Source organism: Scyliorhinus canicula, chromosome 8 (genome assembly GCF_902713615.1).
Source record: "Scyliorhinus canicula chromosome 8, sScyCan1.1, whole genome shotgun sequence".
Lineage (NCBI taxonomy): Eukaryota > Metazoa > Chordata > Chondrichthyes > Carcharhiniformes > Scyliorhinidae > Scyliorhinus > Scyliorhinus canicula.
The window spans coordinates 75988676-76004330 of record NC_052153.1 but is presented as its reverse complement, the minus strand read 5'-3'; positions in this window follow the sequence as shown (position 1 = coordinate 76004330).

Below are 15655 nucleotides of genomic sequence, written 5' to 3'. Positions count from 1 at the left end.
AAAACAATCCCTCCACACACACCTTTGTCCAGCATGAATCTAACTATAGGTTTTACCCTTCCAGGTACAGAAACATTAAATTAAACATACTTAAAGCTATTCTTGTCCTGGATTCTCTGGTAGCAAGGTCCCCAATGTGGCAAATAATCGAAAAATCGGGATTGGTATCAGCGGGCGCTAATTCAAACGCGATGCTGCAACTCCCCACTGGCGACGGGATCAAGGTTCACGTCCACGTGCCAGTGGGAGGATGTAAGTGAATGCAAATGGGTCTTAATGACTCATTTGTATCCATTTAGTGGGCCCAGCACTCCATTCACCAGCCCTGGGCTGTGAATCAGGTGGGCGAGGATTACCTCAGGTCTCATCAAACGTGAGCCTGACGTGGTGGTCCTCGTGGTAAGCCAAGGGTTAAATCCTAAAGGGAGATGCCCCCAAAGCCTATACGATGGCAACCCCCCTCCCCCCCACAATGCACTACTTGCCCGCCCACCTCTCCTTCATCAGAACCCCTCCCCACACCTCAACTGAGACCCCCAAAACAGGAGAACCCCCAAGAGACTCCCTTAATAAGGAGATCCTCCCCCCCCCCCCCCCAGGACTTCCTTAATAGGGAGATCCTGGGACCCTCTAACATAAATAACCCCTCACAGGGACCCCCGAACAAGAGGAATCCCCACAGCGACACCCAAACTAAAGCAATCCCCCAGAGGGACCCCCAAATAAGTGAGTTTTTGGGGGGGGGGGGTTCCTCGCGTTAGGGGGTCTCTGTGGGGGTCCCTCTAGTTAGGGGATCTCTTCAGTTATGAGCATCCTGGGGAGGTTCTGCCTATTAAGGAGGTCTCGAGGGAATCTCCCTTTCAAGGGGGTTCCGGGAGTGGTGGGGGGGGGGGAGGTTGTCATTCTATTAATGCGGTCCCAGGGGATGATTTCAATAGAAAGGGGACCTCTGGGTGCGTCTCTCTTGTTAAGGAGTTCTAGTTTGGGGGTGGGGAGCTGCTTTGCGGTACGGGCGTTGGGAGGGCTGATTTGCGGTGAGGGGGGAGGAGTGTGGGGGCAGCGGGGGTGTGGGGGGGGGGGGGGGGGGGAGGTGGCAGCCACGGGAATTTGTTCTCGGGCCACCCATTCAAAATTTGCATGGCAAGGGATACTGAATTGCTTCCCCATTTGCACTCCCAGGGGGAGTGTAATTCTGAAGCAATTCTCCTCCAGCGGGAGAACTCCCAAACAGACGATCTCGTCCCTGATTTTTAATGTTTGCCAGTGCGAATATAAATCCCTTAAAAATACCATTGTTTTCTGAACACTCTGGAATTCTGTAAATATTCACTCTTTCTCATTTGTTTGCTGCTTCTGGTGACATAATTTGCAGACACGCTGGCAGTTTTGGTCGGACAGCTCACCACTGCACTTCCTTTGACAAGACATTTAATCAGACAATTTGATACATTAAGTTGTGTTTTGCCACAATTTCCCCTAATGGTACATCTAGATGGTGATGTCATGGTTTGTCACCTTTCATAAAGGATGTTGTCGACAAATGCCTTCCCCTTTCAGGCCGCAGGCTCAGGTTGAACCCGGGGTTTAACTTTCGGCTTCGCCAAATAGCGAGAATCATTGCTCTACATCACTGCTGCAAAATCCCTCCTCCAGATTGCTGAGGTATTTAACCTTATACTCCAGAATATGGGAACCTCTGTTGTTCACATCCTGTCCAACACTTGTCATCCCCTCCACCCTCATTGATAAACACCGATTCCTAGCAAGTCAAATTAAGATACTCTCTCATAATGTATGACTGCTCGCTCTACAGTAACTGTCTTCTGCAGCATTATGTCACCTCCCCTACACTTTGCTCCTTTGAAATGGCTTCCAGTGCATCTTCTCCACTTCCTCTCCATAATTTTTGACCATGTTGGGCAGCATAGTAGCACACTGGTTAGCACAGTTGCCACACAGCTCTAGGGTCCCAGGTTCGATTCCCTGCTGGGTCACTGTGAGGAGTCTGCACGTTCTCCCTGTGTCTGCGTGGGTTTCCTCCGGGTGCTCCTGTATCCTCCCACAGTCCAAAGATGTGCAGGTTAGGTGGATTGGCTATGCTAAATTGCCGCTTAGTGTCCAAAAAGGGTTAGGTGGGGTTACTGGGTTACAGGGATAATGTGGGGGTGTGGGCCTAAGTAGGGTGCTCTTTGCAGGGGTAGGTGCAGACTCGATGGGCTGAATGGCCTCCTTCTGCACTGTAAATTCTATGATTCTATGTCTTCTTTTGTAATGGTCTTACTGTCTGAAACTTCTTCCCTGAAATCCCTGCTCCAGTTAAAACCCTTTGTAATGGTCTTACTGTCTGAAACTTCTTCCCTGAAATCCCTGCTCCAGTTAAAAGCCTTCCAAAAATCCATCTCCTTGTCAAGTTTTCAGTACCTTTTTGAATTCACAAGACTTGGATGTCTACTTCCTTTTCATGGGAGTTTCTTTAAAAATACAAACTATTGTTGTCTCCAGAGTCACTCAGTGGGGAAGGAGGTTGAGAGCAGAAAAAGGGTAATGATTACACTGAGTACTTGGAGCAGCTGAAGAGTACTAATGTACTGGGGGAAGAGCATAGATCGCTCAGAGAAGACTTTGAAGCAGGCAAAACTGAGGATGTAGGGAGCAGTATGAGGAAGATTTGCAGTAGATTGTGATTAAACTGATTTGGCATAAGGATTTCTGCTCCCATGTTCCTCATATTGGACCTTAATGTCAGGTAATGGAGCTTAGGAACTCAGTTTGTCTGGTACTGCCTAATTGTACCAGTCCTGAAGGCCCATGGACAAGTATGTGGATGTGTTTGAGAAGGAAATAGCTGGTGGTTGTTATTTAAAAAAATGAGATTGGTGAATTTAAGAATCTGTTTGTGGTTATTTTTCTTCTCTGTCAAATGTTTACTATATTAGCGATGAATTGTCCTGCGTAAGTTCACGTATAATTGGCTTTTATTTTAAATGTAGGATGGCAGTGGAATTGGGAGAGCAACTTCAAAAATCTCTTTGCATGGAGTCATTGTAGCTGAAGCTTAAAGCTGTAAGTAGACATAACTGAATTCATTGGGGATCTTGTCAAATATGTGACCAGAAAATATAATAAAACAAAGTAAGCTATGGATTTAAAGTATAGATTTTTAAAGAATATATTGTTATATGAGAGCTGTATAGGAGCGATAAACCGATAGGATGTCCATCTGGTGTAACAGCTGGCACACGTTTGCTGTGACCTCTGTCACAGACTCTGCCAGAATTTGCAGGTTCTGGGTCGGTGTTAATGCCACTGGAGATGTATATGTGGCCCCCTTCCTTCTGTGCAGCAACATACTGCATCAGAAATGGCTGGGTCTGGGGGTCAGATTGCTGGAATTCACTTAAGATAAACAATCTTTGGACATTAATGGTCTCTTTTCTAAGGGGTGCAATAATCATAGATGGAATTTTCCATTCTGAGATCAAGTCCCATGTTGGAGGCGGTAACCGGGAGTGTTTCCCGCTGCGGAGGCTGGGAATTTGTGCCAAATCACAGGATGCTGGCCTAATCAAATATGCAGTTTGGAGTTTCCAGACACAGTAAACAGTGGGTTGGGTTGGATGGCACAAGCCCTAGCATCATATCTGGGCACCATATTTAAAAGTGCCCAGACATCAACTTATCCATTTTCGAAGGAGGAGATGACCCATCAATCACACGGGCATCCAGCCCCCTGAGTCAATGACACATCCTTCGAAGTGCTGCTCAGTGCAATGGAAGCCAGAAGGGGCGTCCTCTACCCAGAGGATGGGAGGAGGAGGCTGAACCATATGACCAGCCCTATATGGGAGGAAGTCTCAAGGGATGTCAGCGCCCACGGCCTCCACGTGAGCACTCGGCTGCAGTGCCACAAATAGATGAATGACCTCAACCGCTCTGAAAGTGTACTTGAACCTTCAACTTCTCACATTTACCTCACTGAATGGTACAGGGCACATGAACCTCAGTGGTAAGAGCCCCATTCATGCGGCCCTCAACCGTGAGGGATTGTGGAGCATCCTCCTCAAATTTGGCTGCCCACAGAAATTCATCACCATTCTCCACCTGCTCCACGATGTCATGCAAGCTGTGATCCAGAACCACCACAGATCCAATACGTGTGAAAACTGGGGCCAAACAGGTCATCGCACAAATTCTCTGGTCCATCTTCCTCGCAGAAACACTCCACCCCATCACCCTGAAGCTCCCGCTGGAGTAAATGTAAAATGCTGGTCAAGTGGGAAACTGTTCAATCTCTGACCGCTCCAAACCAAAACCAAGCGGGATTAGGCTATTGAGTTACATGATCAGCCATGATCATAATGAATGGTGGAGCAGGCTCGAGGGGCCGAATGGCTTCCTCCTGCTCTATTTTCTCTATCTTTCTGTGTTCCTAGCAGTTCCTCCAACTCACAGAGGACATGGGGGAAGAGGAAGAGAGCGTACTTGTAGACGCATCACAGCAGTCGCCTGCACCATCCACCAATGCAGAGACAGATACCTCAGTGCATAATAGGTTTAGTTCTGGCTAGTCTCACATTCTGTTGGTCACTACAGCATGAGGAGGCAGGGTCAGCCAAGCTCACTCAGAGGACAGCTGGAGAATAGGCATCTGCAACGTGCGATTTGGATGACAAATCTCTGCGGTTGGCCCTGCACAAGATGCAGGGATGCTTCTAGAGGCAGGGGAACATCAAGCAAATGTGTGAGGCCCTTAACAGCGTGACACATGGGGCGAAGGAGTCCATCTGCCTGTTCTTTGATAAAATGGTGCTGACGTGTGCACACACATGGGGAGGGTGGCCAATGCCATGAAGAGCCTGGTGCAGCAGGATGCCCAGTTTATATCGGAGTTGCACGCTCACCTGCACTCCATCGGTGTAGACATGGGAGAGCTTTCGATGTGGCTAATGAGAGAGGGATGGAACACTTCGACCTCCCTTCAGGTGTCTCTTCCCTCAAGAGGTCAAGCAGAGGCTCTCGGGCACCCAAAGCCAGGCGGACCCCTGTTGGTCACCCCAGGACCCTCCACTCAGGACTCTCTGAGTGTGTCCGGCCCTTTGTAATCCTGTTTCCTGTGACCCCGTCAGCTTCATCCTCTGTGATGGCAGAGGGACCTGCTGTCCCACAACAGCACAGCCAAAGTAAGCCAAGGCCCTCCAGGCCTCAGGCCTCCAGAGGACAGCAGCCAAGGTCATCCAAAACATCAGGGGAAACTGGTTAGCAGGCTGCTTTCAGCCCTGCTGCAGAGTCAGAGAGGACTTAGAAGAAGTGGTAGGAATGCAGGCTTAATATATTTTGGTTTCACATGTCATTTCAAGAGTGCAATAAAATTGTTAATGTTGTGACACTTTTGTAAATAGTGTACACTTACACTCTAATGAGGTCTGATATGGTGTATTTGCAATTTTAGTCTGTGCGTCCCTAATCCCAGTTGGCACTCCCCCTCTGCCCATCTACCCATTCCCCCAACAGTTTCAGAGGGACACCCAAGGCTGGGTATATTTCCCCGGGATTATGCATGTGCAGGGAGGTAAAAATATTTGCGAGGACCCTTGTGAGCATGTGCAAGAAGCCTCCCTTAGCCTTTGCCCTTCACACACTCATCTGTCCTAAAACCCTGACATCATAAGTACTGCATACTGGGGTTCCTCTTCAGTTACCCAGTTGAGTTGATCTGCATCTCTGCCCATCACAGATGACCCACTTCCTTGCAGCATCTCAAAGAGGGGATGCGGAGAGGAGAAGAAGTGATGGGCAAGGGGGAAGAGATAAGTGATCAAGGAATACATGGGAGGGAAAGGTAAGGAGGGAATACGATGGGAAAGTGGGGAAATTAGGGGCTCTGGGGTAGGACTAAGAGTGGAATAAGAGGAGAGAGGAATAAGAGGGGGAAGATTTGGGAATAAGTATGGTAAGTGGAGAGGTAAACGGGATTGAGAGTAAAGGGGATGGGGAGAAGAGATAATAGAGGAACGAGGAAAGGGAATACAGGAGATTATCGGAGAGGACTTAGGGGAGTAAAGGGGATAGGGGTGGAAGGAGAGGTGACTTGCTGGATAAAAACATGGCGGCATAGTGGCCAGTGGTTAGCACTGCTGCCTCACAGCTCCAGGGTCCCAGGTTCAATTCCGACCTCGGGTAACTGACTGTGTGGAGTTTGCACATTCTCCCTGTGTCTGCATGAGTTTCCTCCAGGTACTCAGGTTTCCTCCCACAGTCCAAAGATGTGTAGGTTAGGTGGATTGGCCATACGAAATTGCCCCTTAGTGTCCAAAAGGTTACGTGGGGTTACAGGGACAGGCTGCTCTTTCAGAGGGTTGATGTAGACTCGATGGGCCGAATGGCCTCCTTCTGCACTGTAGGGATTCTATGATTCTATTCTATGATTCTAATACTCAGCACCCCATATCCATCATTTCCGAAGCCTCTCCTTCCCCTTCTACTGGCCCCCACTGTCCCCTTTAAACCTCACCATGACTTCCCATCATCAGTTCCCTCAGTATGCCCCTCTGGACTCATTGGCCAACACCACACACCACTCCCTCAGAGCTCCTTTTCCCTCTTCACCCCTACATGTCCATTCAACCTGCATTATTACTCCCTCCATCTCCCGCACTCCATCACTGTCCTTCCCAACCTCCCGCTCCATACCAGCTCCGTACCACAACCTCCACAGCATCTCCCTCTCTTTACCCAACCGCGCCCAAACTCCCTGCCCCCTCTCGGCCTCCATATCTGCACCACCTCTTCATTCCTCTCTTCCCTGTCTAAGCCCCCACTGCAGCCCAGACCATGTTCGCCCAACAGTACCACCTGCAGGTGTCCATCTGCAGCGAGAAGATCCACTTCCAGGAAGCTCCTGTGATGAGAAGATCCACGTGGTTGATGCTTCATCTGCCCACTGCTAAACATGATGTTCCAAAGTTGATGGAGGCTTTCATCTTATGATATCCACAGGATGCCACAGGCTTTCTTGCAGTTGAGTGTCTACATGTGCACGCCACGTTAGTCTGGACTGCCGTGATATCCTGCCGGCAATACGAATGATCAGACAAGAGTGGGTCAAGGGTTGGGCCTTCACTTGCATCCGATAAATGGGTTACAAAATGGTTTCACGCCGGCCTCTAGCATGAATGGTGATCCGCCAAGATGGGCAGGAGCACATGTTCCAGCCATCATTTTACACTGGCGGGACACTGATTTTTAAGTCCCTGCTACCTACACCCCCTTCCCCCAGCGTGGGATTCTCAACCCTCCCTCACCCTTGCCCTGTCTGATATGACTGTTCTTGTAAGGGGTGAAAGCAAGTGTTCAGGTTCCAGCTGCTTCTCCCATTTGCTGCTCCTTAGTTACGGTGAGAACATAGGATTTTTGCTTCCAAATTAATTTTAGGGATATATAATGATTTCATTAAGAAACTGTTTCTGTAGGATTATAAAATAGAGATATAGATTTTAGCAAAATGTGTTTGAAGTTTTTATGATTAAAATGACATTGAGACGATCCTGGGATCTAATTGTTGTCTGATTCCAGTTTTCAGAATCTGATTAATTTCTGTTTGGCAATGTGATTTATTTAAGTTTGATGATGCACAGTTGGTGATGTGATTGATTAAAGGGACAGTGGCCTATGGTCCTGAGATCTGATTAGTCAGTGCCAAATACTGCAGCACCTTACACAGACATTCAGGAATATATGGCAACTGGTAACTTCACTCAATCTATTTCAATGTAGAACCCAATAGTAGAACCCATCACTCGCCGCCTCTCAGAGCAAACTTCACCTTTTCCAGGGTCAGAAACTCCAGCAGGTCCCCATGCCACAACGAGGCACTGGGTGGAGAAGCAATCAGCAAGGCGAAGCCGAAAACATCCACCCCCGCTCCCGCCTGCAGCTCCGGCCAATCCGACATCCCAAATATAGCTTCTGGGGGACCGGGCTCCTCATCCACATTTAAAACCTCAGAATGATGCTGAACACCATCTTCCAAAACCACACCAACTTCATGCAGGATTAAACATATGTACATGATTCACAGGACCCCTCCCACATCGCTCACAGACATACTCCACCCCCTTGAACAGCCGGCTCATCCTAGACTTTGTGAGGTGCCCCCCCCACCCTCTCTGCCCCCCCCTCTGCAGTATCACCTTCCTAATTCTAGTCACCTTCCCCGTCCAAGCAAACGAGGAGATCAACCCACTGAAAAATGCCTTGGGTAAAATGACTGGGAGACATCGAAACAAGAACTGGAATCGCAGCAAAGCATTAATCTTTACTGCCTGCACCCGGCCGGCCAACAACAGAGGGAGATTGTCACACCTTACCAAATCAGCCTGCACCCTCTCCATTAAGCTGGTGAAATTAAACTTTCGAAGCTCTGCCTAATCCCAGGCCACCTGCACCCCAAATACCTAAAATGAGACGCTGCCAGCCAAAATTGCAGCCCCCCTATCCTGCTCTCATTCCCAGAGGGGAGACCACAAAATACTCACTTTTCCCTAATTTCAATTTATACACTGAAAATGTCCCAAATTCCTAGAGCAACCCCTTATACGCCCCACTAAAGAACTCGGCTTTCAAACCATCTGCATATAAGGACACCGTGGGCGGGAATCCCCGAGCCTCCGTGCCAAAATCGCAATTGGCACGGGGGCGGAGACTGGGCGTTGACGCTGTAATCTGGTGCAACGCCACTCCCGCGATTCTTCGGCCCCCGGAGAATCACCGCGAATCGTGCGTGTGTGGTCTACATGGCATAGGTAGGGGGCCATTGACCGAGGCCCCCGCGGCAACTCTCCAAGTGTAACTGGTCGAGTTCCAGACTCGTGGGCCTTTCATGGTCCCACCCCTTGGAACAGAGTCCGCAGCCGGCCTGGTGGGGGGCCAGGGGATCCTTCACCGGCGGGGAGGGGGGGGGGGCCTCACAGACGGCCAGGCTATCGATCGGTGGCCATCGATGCGTGGACGCGTGAGATCTTGAGGGGGTCCTGTCTTTTTGGTGCTAGTCCGCGGTGTGGGTCCGCCATGTCGCGCCGGGCGGCCAACGCAGGCCGCCGCCATGCGCATGCGCGGACCCCTAACCGGACGTGCAGGGCCCCATATCAGCAGCTGGAGCTGCAGAGACTACTCCGGGGTCCTGCTAGCCCACTTCAGGTCGGAGAATCACTCTGGACTTTCCTGACGCTGGAGTGGGGACATAGCCCCATTATTGAAGACTCCCACCCCTATGTTCCAGCTCCCCCCCGGCCCCCAGTATCCCCTTCCACAACCCCAAGATACTCAGCGCAATGGCCAAGGGCTATGTAGCCAATTCAAACAGAAGGGAGGACAAGGGACATCCCTGCCTCGTATCCTGATGTAATGCAAAATGCCCTGAGTTCATACTATTTGTAAGCATGCTCGCCATTGACACTTCATATAGCAGCTGCACCATGTCACAAACTTCGGCACAATCCCAAATTTCTCTAACACCGGCATCAAATACCTCCACTCCATCTGATCAAACGCCTTCTCTGCATCTAACGCCACCACCACCCCGTTCCCCTCCCCTCTATCGGAGAAAGCACCACGATAAGCAACCTCCCCACATTTGAGGGCAACTGTCTTCCCTTTATGCAGCCCGTCCAGTCCTCCCCAATCACCTTTGGGAGGCAATCCTCCAACCTTAACGCCAACACCTTTGCCAATACCTTGGCATCTGCATTCAGCAGATATGGGCCTATACGACCCACACTCCACCAGATCCTTGTCCTTCTTTAATAAGAACAAGATGGAAGTCCACCCCATCATTTGCGCCAAAACACCCCTAACCATTGCGTCCCCAAACATTCCCACCATCAATGGCGCCAGCCCGTCCTTAAATCTTTTATAGAACTTGACCGGAAACCCATGGAGCCCACCGCCTTCCCTGCCTGCATCATCCCAATCACCACTCTCACCTCCTCCTCCCCACTGACTCCTTCAACCCTTCCCTCTCCACCGCTCCCAACCACAGACATTCACTCTCGCCCACCCAGAAACTCCTTCATTTCCCGCACCTCCTCTGGTGGCTCTGACCTATATAGGTCCCTATAGATCTCCTCAGACACCTTATTAATCTTTTCAGGAGACACCATCAACTCCCCCGCTTTATTCCACATCCAAACGATCTTCCTCGTCGCAGCCTCCCTCAGGAGCTGACCTGCTAACATATGCTCCATTCTCCACCCCAGCCTCTGGCTGCCCCCTTCTCCAAGACCACATCCATCCAATGCGGAGCTGGGATCCTAATTGCTGAGTACTTCAACCTCTTATCCCAAGCCAACAGCACCTTTACCACCACAAAAAAGTCAATCCTTGAATACATGTTGTGCACTGGGGAGAAAAACAAATACTCCCGATCCCATGGGTATGAAAACCTCCACAGGTCCACTCCCCCCATCTCAATCATGAGCCCTGCCAACGCCTTTGCACCTCCCCCCAAACCCCCCCGATTGGGTCAGCGAGCTCAGTTGGGATCTGTCCACCTTCGGTTCCAACACTATGTTCCAGTCCCCCCTACTATCAACTCATGGGCACCCTCTTCACAAACCAGGCATCATCCCAATCGGGGCCATATACGCTTACCAGTGCCACCAAACTACCCTCTAACATACCCGTCACTACCACGTACCTGCTTCCCTGATCAGCCATCACCTTCTCCATCTGAAACCTCGCCCCTTTTCCCACCAATAACGCCACCTCTCAAGCCCTAATGTTATGGGCCAGGGTTTACAAAACCCCAAAGTGTATCATGGAGTTCACCTGACCCACAACTTTTAATAGATTGTGGTATGGGGAGCACACGGCCCACTCTACAGGTGTGGTACAGCAGAAATGGAAAAGTATTTTTAAAGCAAAACAATGTTTATTCTATGAACTCAAGTTAACCTTTTTGAAACATACAGTGAACATCTTAGCAACTATTAATTCAAATACAACCCCCAAAGACTACAACACTAAGTAATACTTAATAACTTCCCAAACAACATCCAGAAGACAAAAAAACGCCTCTTAACAGAAGCACATTAGGTTTACATTCACTACTGAGAACATTTATAATTCTGAATTCAACAAATGATCAAGAGATAGTCTTTTGATGGCAGAGAGATCAACAGTGCACCTGCTCTGTCTGGCGTCAGCTCAAACACTGAAAACGAAACTAAAACACACCCTGCAGCAAAAAGCCTAAAACGAAAGTAAAAAGCTGACAGACAGCCCAGCTCCACCCACACTCTGACATCACTGGTAAACACCCATTTCTTAAAGGTGCATTTCTTAAACACGATTTTTTAAAGGTACTCTCACATGACACTAATTTCTAACCCCGAAAGAGGCACCTGACCCTCCCAACCCTTCCTAAGCCTCACCTGATCCTTCACCCTCAAATGGGTCTCCTGCAGCATCACCTCATCAGCTTTTAAACTCATCAAGTGCGTGAAAGCTCTCTATCTTTTCACCGGTCCCCCTAACCCCTCCATATCACTATTCTGACCGGAGGTCTCTCACACCCACGCCCCTCCTATCCACCATCACCATAATCTGCCCCTCCGGCTAGACCCACCTCAACCTTTTGTTACTGTCAAACCGCTCCTTCCTCACAGAATTCCCCCATCCATTTTCTCTTGTAAATATCTCACCCAGTATCGATCGCCTTCCCCCACCATTCACACCTCCCAGGTCCATCGAAAACCTGCTTGACAAGGCTCCAACATTCGCAGACCCTCCACACTCCAGCTCAATAGTCAACCTTCGCTTGCTAGTGTGATGACCCCTGCCAGAACCACCTACACCCCCCCCCCCCCACTCAATCTATTTTAAATAAATTACATGAATCCTTATTGAAACAGATGGTCTGGTGGCACGGTGGCGCAGTGGTTAGCACTGCTAACTCACAGCGCCGAAGACTCGGGTTTGATGTCGGCCCTGGGTCACTGTGCATGTGGAGTTTGCACATTCCCCTCGAGTCTGTGTGTGTGTCTCACCCCCACAACCCAAAGATTTGCTGGGTAAGTGGATTGGCCATGCTAAACTGCCTCTCAATAGGAATAAAAAGCATTGGTACTCTAAATTTATTTTTAAAAATAAAGAAACAAATGATTTGATTGGAATGCAGATTTGGTAATCTGGGAGCTTGGACTAAATTCGTAGATTTAATTGGCCCAATCGGAGGAAGATCCATAGAAACCATAAACATTGCTTTGCCAGGTCATCTATGGATGACCAGGTGAAACCTCAGAGAAATGCTTCCCTGTGGCAGCTTCTTTTAAATATCCATTTGTTTGTTGCAGTAAAAATATTGTCTCAAAGCCGCAATACCTACATCAAGGTTACCTTGGAATACAGTTGATTTTCAAGTTCAAAATCTGTTTTTCTGCAAAACACAAGGATAATTACTGTTCATTAGACTAACTGTCGAGAGGAAGTCGAAGCACTTTGTTCAACCACACTAAGATTAATGCTGCAGAGATCATATTCCACTTTATTTTGCTTCGGGAAATGATATTGGGTGGAATCTTGTGCTCTCGCTGTGGTGAGCTTAGTGACGGGAAAGGCATGTATAGAGGCAGGCTGGTGACATACCTGAACTCTGCCTACACCAGTTATGCCCAATTCAAGTCAGTACTTTGGATCAAACTGATCGGAAAACCTAAGCGGTGTAATCGGTTTGCACACATAATTGAAATCATTCTCTTTAGATTGTTGTTTCCTGTGGTGATGAGGATCACTGCAGCTCTGAACTTCTACACCACTGAATCTTTCCAGGCTCCAGAAAGTAATTATAAAGGAATCCTGAGTCCCATATGTTGCAATTATATCCATAGCATAGATGCATTGTTCATGAGGTCATCAGATTCATTAATGTGTGTAATAGGAAAGAGGGATTAAAGTGAAATTTGCCAAGAACAGATACTTTCCCTCTACTCTGCGCTGCATAACCACTGATCTCACCCTAGAAGCTTTAATGATGTGAAGTTACATACAATTTGTGAGGGAAAGAGATCTGTTTAATATTTAAATCAATTTTATGGTTGTTGATTTATGGATGTTTGCTGTACTTCCTGAGGTGATGCATATTCGGAGGATCTCACAATCATATGTACACACATAATAAAACATGCAGCTTTCTCTGCCATCTGCAAAATATCAAGATGCAGGCTTGATAAATAATTTCAAATAAAAACCTGAAGTCTTGGTGCACAAATGAGTCAAGACCCTCTACTGTTTAAAAAGAAAAAAGCCTGAAACCTTTCTTCGGATCAATGAACAAAGTTGTTCCTCAAGGCAAAGTAATGGGTGGAATTTTATTGAGCAGTTGGAGGCAAGATCAGTGTTTCCAGGGAGCTGCCATGATATTATTATTTGCCATCAGCATTGAACAGGCTGAGGAAATGCGGAAAAAGATGTTGGACCAGTTAAGAACATAAGAACACAAGAACTAGGAGCAGGAGTAGACCATCTGGCCCCTCGAGCCTGCTCCGCCATTCAATGAGATCATGGTTTATTTTTGTGGACTCAGCTCCACTTTCCGGCCTGAACACCATAACCCTTAATCTCTTTATTCTTCTAAAAACTATCTATCTTTATCTTAAAAACATTTAATGAAGGAGCCTCTACTGCTTCACTGGGCAAGGAATTCCATAGATTCACAACCCTTTGGGTGAAGAAGTTCCTCCTAAACTCAGTCCTAAATCTACTGCCCCTTATTTTGAGGCTAAGCCCCCTAGTTCTGCTTTCACCCGCCAGTGGAAACAACCTTCCCGCATCTATCCTATCTATTCCCTTCATAATTTTATATGTTTCTATAAGATCCCCCCTCATCCTTCTAAATTCCATCGAGTACATCAGTTACCTGACATTTTCTCTCCTCCTTCTAGTTTTCCAAGGTAGGGTTATCAGTAAAGTCAAGAACCCCTGTGGTTGAAAAATGCAGCCTATTAAGGAGATTAAGAGGCCAATAAATAGCCATTTTATGAGTGCAATGGTCTTTCTCTATGGAATATGGATCCTATGCCAAGCTGGCAACATGGTACGATTACAAGGTAACAATAGCTCTGTGGCAGGCTTTCTTCAGAATCAGGGCTCCACGTGGCAACCAAGGCTGTGTTGGACTGGTCAAGAGTATGGGTTAATGTTATATTCCTAATCACTGCAAAGAGAAAATGTATGAGGTGCCACACTCTTGGGTTTCTTTAAAACACGATGCAAAGTTTATTCATAAGATGTTGCTCATACAAGTCTATGAGGAAAATCAAAGTCCACGCCAACACTCTGCTGATGTCACTACAGATCATATGATGTTCCACCACTTAAATATGTAACAGTTAATCATATGGGCTTGCATTCATTCAAGGTGCAGCTTGCAACTCATTTCAAGGGAATCTTGCAGGTGTGTGTGTGAACGTTTCAGGGAGCTGCCATTATATTATTATTCGCCATCAATCTCTGGTGCCTCAGCTCGTCAGACCTCCGCACAGGCTCAGGGAATGATTCATGGGTGGCAAGGGGTACCAGAAAAATCCTGGCTGTTTACATCAGTCTGCCACCGCACCACGTAGACACAAGACAGGTTCAATAGATACTGTCTATCTACTAGAGCAAGACATTGGCTGGGGTGCCCTCCAATATGGGCCACCACATGGTCACAGTCAATGACGCCCTGATTCTGAAGAAAGCCTGCCATAGAGCTATTGTTATCTTGTAATCGTGCCATGTTGCCAGCTTGGCATAGGACCCTGGTAGTGGTATGCTGTGCTCTGCACAACCTGGCTCTTCAAAAAAAAGTGGAGCATTTATAAGAGGAGGTTGGAGGCAGATAGGTTTCCTCAGAAGAGGAGGACAACCAGGAGGGTGTGCCTATGAAGCATGAACTTTCAGAGTCATCTCTGTGGCGTTGACCTGCATGCCCTCAACGATGCTCTCATTCGGTTGAACTTTGACTGAGGACAGATCACCTATCATTGCCCTTGAGTCAGCCATTGCCCTGACACTCACCCAGCATCTACAAACATTTCTTCCTTTTTTAAAATGCATTTAGAGCACCCAATTCTTTTTTTCCAATTAAGGGGCAATTTAGCGTGGCCAAGTCACCTACCCTGCACATCTTTGGGTTGTGGGGTGAGACCCATGGAAACCCGGGGCGAATGTGCAAACTCCACATGGACAGTGACCTGGACCGGGATCGAACCCGGGTCCTCAGCGCTGTGAGGCAACGGTGCTAACCATGCACCGTTGTGCCGTCGAACACACTCCCTTCTTGAGTTGGGGAGTTGCCACTGTCCGCCTGTTTCACTTGCTTCCTGCTATGGTGGCATTACTTGCAATCCATCTCCAGTAGTCTATTCCTCCCGTACCGTATATCAGTCAGAATATTTTTTTCAATCACTCTCTGAAAAGTCTGTTGCTCTTTTCTATATTTTCCCCACAGGAGACATTTCTTCATCTTAATGCATGCCTGTTCTGCTTTAAGAGCAGTCTAGCTTTAAACATAGCAATTATACCCTTATGTTGCATCCCCCTGCACCATGTATTTCCTGGTCTCCGAACCCTATTATGCCAATTGCACATGGGACTTACACCTTTGTCCTGCCAAGTG